The sequence below is a fragment of the Orycteropus afer genome, unplaced genomic scaffold, assembly GCF_000298275.1.
Source record: "Orycteropus afer afer isolate SDZICR_OR568_19922 unplaced genomic scaffold, OryAfe1.0 scaffold00292, whole genome shotgun sequence".
Lineage (NCBI taxonomy): Eukaryota > Metazoa > Chordata > Mammalia > Tubulidentata > Orycteropodidae > Orycteropus > Orycteropus afer.
This window is the reverse complement of record NW_006921879.1, coordinates 3,481,967-3,490,927: the sequence shown is the minus strand read 5'-3', so window position 1 is coordinate 3,490,927 and position 8,961 is coordinate 3,481,967.

The following is an 8,961-nucleotide window of genomic DNA, read 5'->3' as shown; positions in this document are numbered from 1 at the left end:
TAGGCAATTTTTTAAAAATACACTTTATTGAAATATAATTTATATACAGTGAATTACACAAAATTAAAGTGACATGGGTCAATGCTTTTTTTTTTTTTTTTGCAGTGTTCCCTCCCTCCTCCCCTCTCACCCCTGGTAACCAACAAAGAAATTTTCCTTCCATATATAAGCCTCTCCTTGACTTTTTACAATAATGAACTAATACTATGTTTGTCCCTCTGTGATTGACTTATTTCACTCAGCATAATGTCCTCCAAGTTCATCTGTGTTATGTGTTTTTTTGCAAATTCTACATTATTCTTTAGTGTTACATAGTCCACAATAGGCAATTTTATAGCGATAAAAATTTAATAGTGGTTAGCAGGGGTGGGAGGAAGGGGAGTCACTATTTGGGAAGCATTGAGTTTCTGTTTATGGTGATGGGAAATTTGGCAATGATGGTTGCACAACATGATTGATGTAACTGATGTCACAACTGTACACATGAAAGATGTTGAATTGGCAAATGTTGTGTCATGTATATTTTTACAGCAATAAAAACACTAAATGCAGACAAAAAAATTAAAAGGACATTCACTAAGGTTAGCAAATAATGTGGACAATATGCATTCCATGTGCAATCATTTAATAGCTATAGGATTCAAGGAGCCAGAGCTGGAGGACTTTAGGGGCATAATGGGAAGTTTGATCACAGCTAGGAAGTCTGGGAGGAAGACAAGTTCAGCCTTTGACGTGGTTAGTATGATGTGGCAGGGGGACAATCTATGAGTTGTAAATAGCAGGAAATATGGGTTGAGATTTTGAGAGAGAGAAAGAGCAGGGAAAGGGAAGGAGCAAGCTAACAGTTAACATGATGAGAATTCTCAGGGGCACGGGGTCAGGCACCTGGACAGCACTCCCCAATGACTTCATCAGCCTCATACACTACAGGAAAGCAGCTTCATTATCCCAAATTAGACACCCTTCAACCTCTGGACTTCATCTGGCAAAGGCTGAAGTTAAGAGCCATGTTGGCGAACATCTTTCCTCTTGGATTCTGACAGTCTGAGTCAACCTGAGAGGACCACTTTCCTGGTGTTTCTTCTTGACACAAAACTATTTAGACTCCTTTCTTTTCAAGGGCATCATGACCCATATTTGGTTTTAACTTTTCATTATTCACTCATGTTTTTGTTTAATATGTTTATTCAAATAGCCGTTTGTCCTGTCAGGTCTGCATTTATAGAGTTCCTTTTGCACAAGTGCTTGTTCTGGGAAATTAGGTGCTTTTTAACTGTTGTGATGAATAACAGTAGTTGTTGTTGTGTGCCGTTGGGTCGGCCCCGACTCATAATGACCCCTTCTTGGGTTCCTGAGGCAGTATCACTACGGATAGTAGGATTGCCCAACCTTCCTTCCGAGGAGTGGCTGGTGGGTTTGAACCGCCAGCCATCTGGTTAGCAGGCAAGTGTCTTAGCCACTATGCTACCAGAGCTCCTAAAAAACAATAGAGAAAGAACGTAAGTGAAGCTGACTCTGGGTAGTTATTTGCCATCTTGTTTTCTAGCCTCTTCTCCTGTTTTGCATACTGTGACCAAAATCTAGGATTGAAGTTGTGGAAAGAAAGGAGAACTGCTGGGGTAGGGTCTTCCTTCTCAGGACAGTTTAAAGATCAAATCACTGTACCACTCCATGTGGGAAGTGTGGGAATTGAAGGTTATAAACCATTTGCATATATGGCTTTGCATATTATTTCCTTTTAATTAATATAATCTATTGTAGCATAATCCTTTTCTTTTTGCAGAGCTGCCAAATTTCTGCTTAAACAAACGAACAAACAAAAACCAAGTCGATTCAGGCTCATACCAATCTGCATTGGGTATCCAAGGCTATAGATCTTTATTGAGAAGACTGGTTCATTTTTCTTCTGGAGCAGCTGGTGGGATCAAACCGTTGACCTTTTGGTTATCAGCCAAATGCCTTAACCACTACATCACCAGAGCTCCTTGTAAAACAGTTCTTGCTTAAGTAGTAAGGAGCTCTTGTGGTGTTGTAGATAAGGCATTTGGCTGCTAACCAGAAAGTCAGTGGTGTAAACCCATTATCTCTGCAGAAGGTAGATGGGGCCTTAGAAATAATGGGGGATGCTATGAGTTAAATCACTGGGTGGCAGTGATTTTTTTTTTTCCCTTATACCAAAACCAAAACCAAAAACCAAACTCATTGCTGTCAAGTCAATCCTGACTCATAGCGACCTCTCCTTGGGTTTCCGAGGTGGTATCTCTATGGAAGTAGATTGTCCAATCGTCCTTTTGAGGAGTGGCTGGTGGGTTTGAACCGGCAGCCTTCTGGTTACAGTACTGGCTAAGTTCCATGTTAAATGACCCAGCTTCAATTATGACCTTAGACTACACTATTCTTTCTTGCTTGGTAGCTAGGAAGTCCCTTAAGATGTATGTTTTTCCACTAGACTGGTCTGTCTTGAAGGTGGGTAGCTGTGAATCTTGCCAGGTAGCCCCTATGAACCTCTGCAGAGTGGCACTCTGGGCTTTAAGAAAAATGCCAAAGCTGAACTGTCCAAAAGGTACAAAAAAGGTCATCGTATTATCTGCAGGTCATCTTTTAGTCTTAAAATGTGGGGCTCTCCAGATCCCTTTTCTTGTAGTATAGCCCAGGATCTCTCTTTTTCACAGAATCCACTTTGCCTCTAAGGTTCTTCAGATGAAAGGTACTTTGGCGTTCAGACTCCCGGACTCACCGGCCCAGGTATTTTTTGTTAAGTGCTGCCGCCTGGCGGTGGTTCAGCTGCCCAACATCTCCTTCCCGGCCTGGTGGAGACCACCACTTCAATTTTGGATGTGGAAGCTGATGCAATAGCCTTCTCAAAGGGGAGGAGAGTTGGGGACCTAGGGTGGAGGAGACGTCCTTCTGGGAGGTCTCTCTTTAAGCCCCCTTCCCACCCATGGGACTTTCTAGTTTAGGGTCCCTTCTGAGTTTCAGCCACTGTCCAGGGACTGGACTCCTGCCCAAACCCCCGTCGGGCCGCCACCTGGAGCTGGATTGGGAGGGAGGGAAGATGACGCGGAGCCTTCCTGGGGCTGAAGACGCATCCCCAAGGGTAACCGCTGTCATCTGTGCGTTCTCAGGGCAGTGCAGCTGTGCTGAGCGAGGAGGGGGCAGGGGAGCGGGATGCCGGGCCTCTCGGTTTTCGGACCTTTGCGCCTTTCCTCAGCACCCACCACAACGCCCTCTGCTAGCGTAGGCGGGGGTTGCTTGGCCAGGTGGAGGGCACAGAGGGTCGCTGGGTGGAGTGGGGTCCTAGTCCGCCAAGGTAGAGCCTGGTGCGGCCCAGGCAGCCAGACATCGACAGCTGAGCCCTCCACAGCGTATTTGAGGGCGATCGGTGGCTGGGGTCCGGGTTTCGGAAGAATCCTGGCCTGGGGACCCGGAACCTAGAACTACTGGAAAGAGGGAAATAGCTGGGCCTGCGGCAAGGAGCCGAGACCTAGGAAAGCGGGAGTGGGTAGGAGGGAGAGTGAGAGAAAGGGGCAAAGTTGAGCACGGCTGGGCGGGGGCGGGGGGCGGAGGAGGGCCGGGTTGCGGAATGGAAAGGGGCGACAGACAGGCCCCTGAGGCTAGGGGGAGGAGAGCTGGGGCAAGGGAGGGTGGGAAAGGAAGGGAGCGGGAAAGTGTTCACGGCTAGGGGTTTGCGGATTGAACCCACCTGTATGTGCAAGAGCTGGAGAGCTCCCCTCCCTCTACCTCTTCTCTGCCCTTTCACCCTATTTTCTGCCGTAGCACCTGGCTCTCGCCTACACAGGCCCAGCCCCGTCACCTGAGCCTGGACGGGGGACAGATCGGCTGAGAGCTTTCCAGATCCGAGGGGGAAAAAAAAACCATTAGATAGGGATTTTTTTTTCTTTCTTTCTCTTTTTTTTTTCCCCAGTAATGATACAAAAAGGGCCATTTCAAACCGTTCTGGGCCTCTCAGTAAACTGTGAAAATCTTACACTCCTCCCTTGCTTCAACTCAACACTACCAAAAAGAGTAAGTATTTCAGAATACTCTTTGCTTGGGAGCAGAGGAGCAGCACAAGGGGGTCTGGATATGGAATGTCCTTAATATTCAAGGACATTCCAGGGAGCCCAGCCAGCTGGGGAATCAGGTCAGGAGGAAAAGCGTTGTTCATTCATTCATTTCTTCATCCAGCAAATATTATATGGAGTCTTCATGGGCTGGGCATTGGGGATGCAGTAGTGAAGAAAGCTCTTCCCATGCTTATATTTTAGTGAGGGAGGTGGTCTGTAAGCAAATCAGTAAATCCCAGGTAGTAGTAAGTGCCCATGAAGAAAAGTCAAGCATGGTGAAGGGATAGAGATCCACAGGAGGGAAGAAGTTTCAGAGACTTCTCAGGAAGCCTTCCCGGATTGGGATTGGGTGGTTTTGAGCACAGACCTGGGTGGAGTGAGGGAATGACCAATATCATGGGGAAGAGTGCCCCAGGCAGGGAAAGCAGCAGTTGCAAAAGCTCAAAGGTGGGAACATGCTTGATGGTGGCGTGGCAATGAGGCCATTGGGATTAGGGTGGAGTGAGGAGAGAGCAGGGGCCAGTGCCCACAAGGATAGCTTCAGGTCTGTCTTCCCAGGATTCCCCATTCAGGCTTCCGTGCCAAGTGAACTCCGATTTCTGCCTGTGATTCTTGGTGAAATGTAAGTTTGGCTCCTGCCCACTGACAATGACAGGATCCTTAATTTCTTACCTGGACTATCCTACCCGTCTCTGGTGTAATTTTCCAATAAGCAGGTGCCAGTTGCAGGGTGAAGCCTCAAGATCAGCCAGCTGACAGTTGCCTAAAGGCAGCAGTCACAGCTGGATTTCTGAAAATACATAATGCGCCCTGAAGTGCTGCTTACTGAAATTTATGCTGTTGTCTACATCTTAAATGGTTTAATATGCTTAGTAAGAAGTTGTCTGTTTTGGAAAATTGCATGATGAATTCCTGTAATAATCTCTAATTTTGAATATAAAGAGGCTTACAGTTCTTATTCTGAGAAACCTGTTTTTCTCCTACCTCTAAGCAAATAGTAAACAAATATTTAAATAATATGTTTGAAGGGGTGCCAGCTCAGTCTGCCTAGGGTACACGTCTGTCTTGCTGTGGCCCTGCTTGCCTCTTACCTGGTGACACAGGCATCACCTGAATCAATTGGGGATCTGAGCTGTGAGTGGGCTTGCTTGGTGTCTGTGTGTCACTTAGATGTATCCCCACAGGTGCTTTCACTGGGATGCATTACCTTCCTTGACATATATTACCTTACATTGGGACCAAAATAGCCCAGGAATTCTTGGGATGGTACAACACAATTCCTTTGTTCTAACTAAGGGATTATATTTGCCCCACCCCCACCCCCAAGACTAAGGATAGTATGTGAATGGGAGATGGGTAGGAAATGGAATGAGGGGAGAGGAAAGTTGTAATGGAATTAGGAGTGAACTGTAGATCACTGGAAAAGCTGAGGGCTATGAAAATGTTGGGCTACAAGGAAGTCCAGGGGCTGAAGTAGGGGAGGAGGGGCGGAGTGAGACTCTGAGTGGAGAAGGTGCCTGGAGGCGAGCAGGAGGCGATATTGAGGTCTTCTGGGTCTGACCAGGCAGCTCCAGCCCGTCCCCTGGCCCCTCCCTGCTGCCGGCAAGAGTCGCACATGTGTTTTCCTGTTTTCCATTTCGTCCCGGCACGCTCTGCCTTTTCTGCTCCTCAGAGTCAACAGCTGCTGCAGCTCGAGCTATAGCCCCACCTCCCCAGTTCCCCTTCCTAGCACCTTTTCCCCTAAGTGTGCTGGTAGCACCTCCTCCCTGTACCTGCCCAAAGGTCACTGGACAGGTAAGAGGTGGGAGAGGAGGGGCAATGGACGAGAGGGAAAGTGCAGGAGAAGGATGGAGTGAGAGTCCTGAAAACTGGCTGAAGGAAGACCCAAGAGCCTCTTGTTTCCTGATCCCAGCCCCTGCCCTCCCTGGGCAGAGCCCTTCTGCTCAGAGACTTTAGCTCTACGTTAATCTTAATCGAAGCTCTGGCCACAGCAATTTCTTTCCTGTTTCACTTTTTTAAGAAGTCACAGTGTAATACAGAAAAAGTGGAGAACTGGGGAGGGAGGAGTGAGCTTCTAGCTTGGGGTGCTGGGAGAATCTGTCCGGACCACAGTGTGTCTGTTTTCTGTTTCCGCTGTTAGGGAGGCATCTCAGACCATTGGACCCAGAGGAGACATGGGGTCTGTGGAGAAGAGCTGTGTTCTCACAGTAGTTCCCTTGGCAGGCCGAAGAGCCAAGCCCCTGAACTCTGTGCTGGTTCCTGGAGGAAGTGTTTTGGTGTGACTATTTGTGGGTGGGGGCAGGGTGAAGGGCTCCACGTGCTGCTCCAAGAACCAGGATCTTAGGGAGGAATGTGAGTTGCCCACAGTGCTAGGTAGTGGTTGAAAAAGACGGGGGCATCCTCTGGATGAATGACAACCTCCTGACCAGTTTGTGTGGGCGAATTGAAGAGTAAGGTAGATTCCACTAGTAGCACTTCCTGGTGAGACCGCTAGGGTATGCTGTTTGCTGGAGTGTGGTTTTCGCCGGGGCTTCCAACTGGTTCATTCCAGCTGGGCCCCCTGCTGAGAATTTGTATTTCCTACCCAGATATACTGAATCAGAAACGACATTTTAACAAGATCCCCAGGTGATTCTTCTATAGGTAATCTCTAGTTTTCGGTCTCTAGATTCCATGAAGAGGGCTTTTCAGATACCCCCACCCAGAAATGGTATCCTGTCACATATCTCTCCACACATTCCCTCCCGGGTTTCCCTTCCTTTGGCCCTCCTTCCTTCTTTTTTTCCTCACGCCACATTAGGACACATGCCCACCCCTTAATGCCAGTGAATTTGGTCTTAAAAGGGCAGACATGGTGATGTGTTTCCATGTGTTTTTGTTTGCTTTACAAGCGGGCATCCTAGCAATAGAAGCACTGCCAAGAGGATTTGTAAAGAGGACCTGCAAAGGGATGAGAAAGAGGAGGAGCAGCAGGAAAGGAGACGAAAGAGCTTTGTTGGAGCCTTTAGTCTATGCTACAGATTGAAGGACAACAGAAGCTGTTGGCTTTCTTTTTAATCTAATCACATCATCCCCCAGGTAACTCATTAGGGAGCCACCTGAATTGCTTTCTAGTCTAAAAGGAAAGCCTAGAGACTTGGAGGGGGAGGGAACGTACAGGAGATAGTACCAGACGACTAGCCACCCCTCCAGGAGCTCTGGTAGCCTAGTGACTGCTAACCAGAAGGCTGGTGGTTCAAACCCACTAGCCACTCCTGGGAAGGAAGATGGGGCAATCTACTTCTGTAGTGATACTGCCTCAGAAACCCAAGGAGGGGTCACTATGTGTCGGTCCACTCAATGGCACATAACAATAACAGCAGCCCATGTCTCCAGTTTGGAAACCTCCCTCTCTAGTTTGGAATCTTGGCAAGTGATTTAGTACTTGCCTTCAGGGGCTGCCTAAGGATTAAATGGTTGTTGTTAGTTGCAGTTGAGTAGATTCTGACTCCTGATGACCTTGATGTATTCACACTAGAACTGCTCCATAGAGGTTTTCAAGGCTGTGACCTTTCTCACAGCAGATCCTCTAGGCCTGTCTTCCTAGCACCAGTAGGTGGGCTAGAACCACCAACCTTTCCACTAGTGGTCCGGCTCTCAGACATTTGAGCCACCCAGGGATTAGATTAAATAGGATAATGTGCTTAAGTGCTTAACAGTGTGTTTGGCCCAGGTAAATGTTCAGCAAGTATTGCTAGCTATATTAGAAGAGCATTTTGGCAGATAGGCTAGTCTCCTCTGGGTGGAATTCAGACGTTTGTGAGATGGTGTTTTGGGAGAAGCATTATCTGTGAAAGGCTAACACCAGGATCCCCATCTCTTGCTCGCTCTCTCTTTTTTTTTTTTTTTTTAGAAAGGTTAAGGGGCTAGACTGGGAGGATGTGGGTAGAGATAAGTCTCCCAGGGAGTTTTAGAACTCTGGTTGTAGAATAAATAAGGAGTGGAAAGGGTGTGAGGAGGTGCGGAGAGACAGACATTTGGATATCTGAATGGGTGGGGTGTATTTCTGTTGTTAAAAAATATCTGGAATATCAGGTATAAAGTAGGCCATAAAGATAGAAAAAAACTATGTGCTTTCCAAAAAATGCTTGGTTTCCTCTGCCTGTTCTGGGCCCATCTGCCTTGGCTAGCTCAGTCAAATCTTACTTTCCCCATATATTTAGGAAATTGGAATAAACTTGTATTTGGTGAAGATATTTATAAGAATTCATACTTATAAATAGTATTCATACTATTTATAGGAATTCATACCCCAAAGATCTTGGTGTGTTTTCTTAAGGATGAAATGGTGTGTGGGTAGGGTGAGGATGCAGCAAAGGGTTTGAGTCTTGTTTATTGAACTTGTTTCCTTTGAAGTAGCTTGAACTACTTGGGCTAATGGCCCCACCTTAGGGTCTGCCACTCCTCACCCTGCGTGGGGAAGTGCACAGAGTTCTCCTCTCAGGATGCCCAAGCCCAATCACGGGGTGTGGGGACCTCTCTTACACTTCCTCTAATCCAACATGTGAATAAGCTTTTGAATTACACTGTGCAACCTTCCTGCCTTTCTTAATTGTTTGGGTGAGAGAGAAACAGAGGTAGGGTGCAGCAATGGAGGATAGAGAGCCAGGCTGTGCATTCCTTCACAGTCATTGCCCTGCCCTCAGCTAACTTGCTTGAGGACACTTCCTTGGAAGCTGGGGAAACTGCACCCAGTTGCAAGTCCTTCTGGGGCCCTCAGTCCTAGGGCAGAGCTGACAAAGGAGATTCCTGAGAGTTCCTGGCCTTATCTTAGAAAATGCTGATCCTAGAGCTCCTAGCCACCCCTTTTGCAGATGTGAAAGGCCAGTGAACCTTAGACCCAGACAGTTGCTTA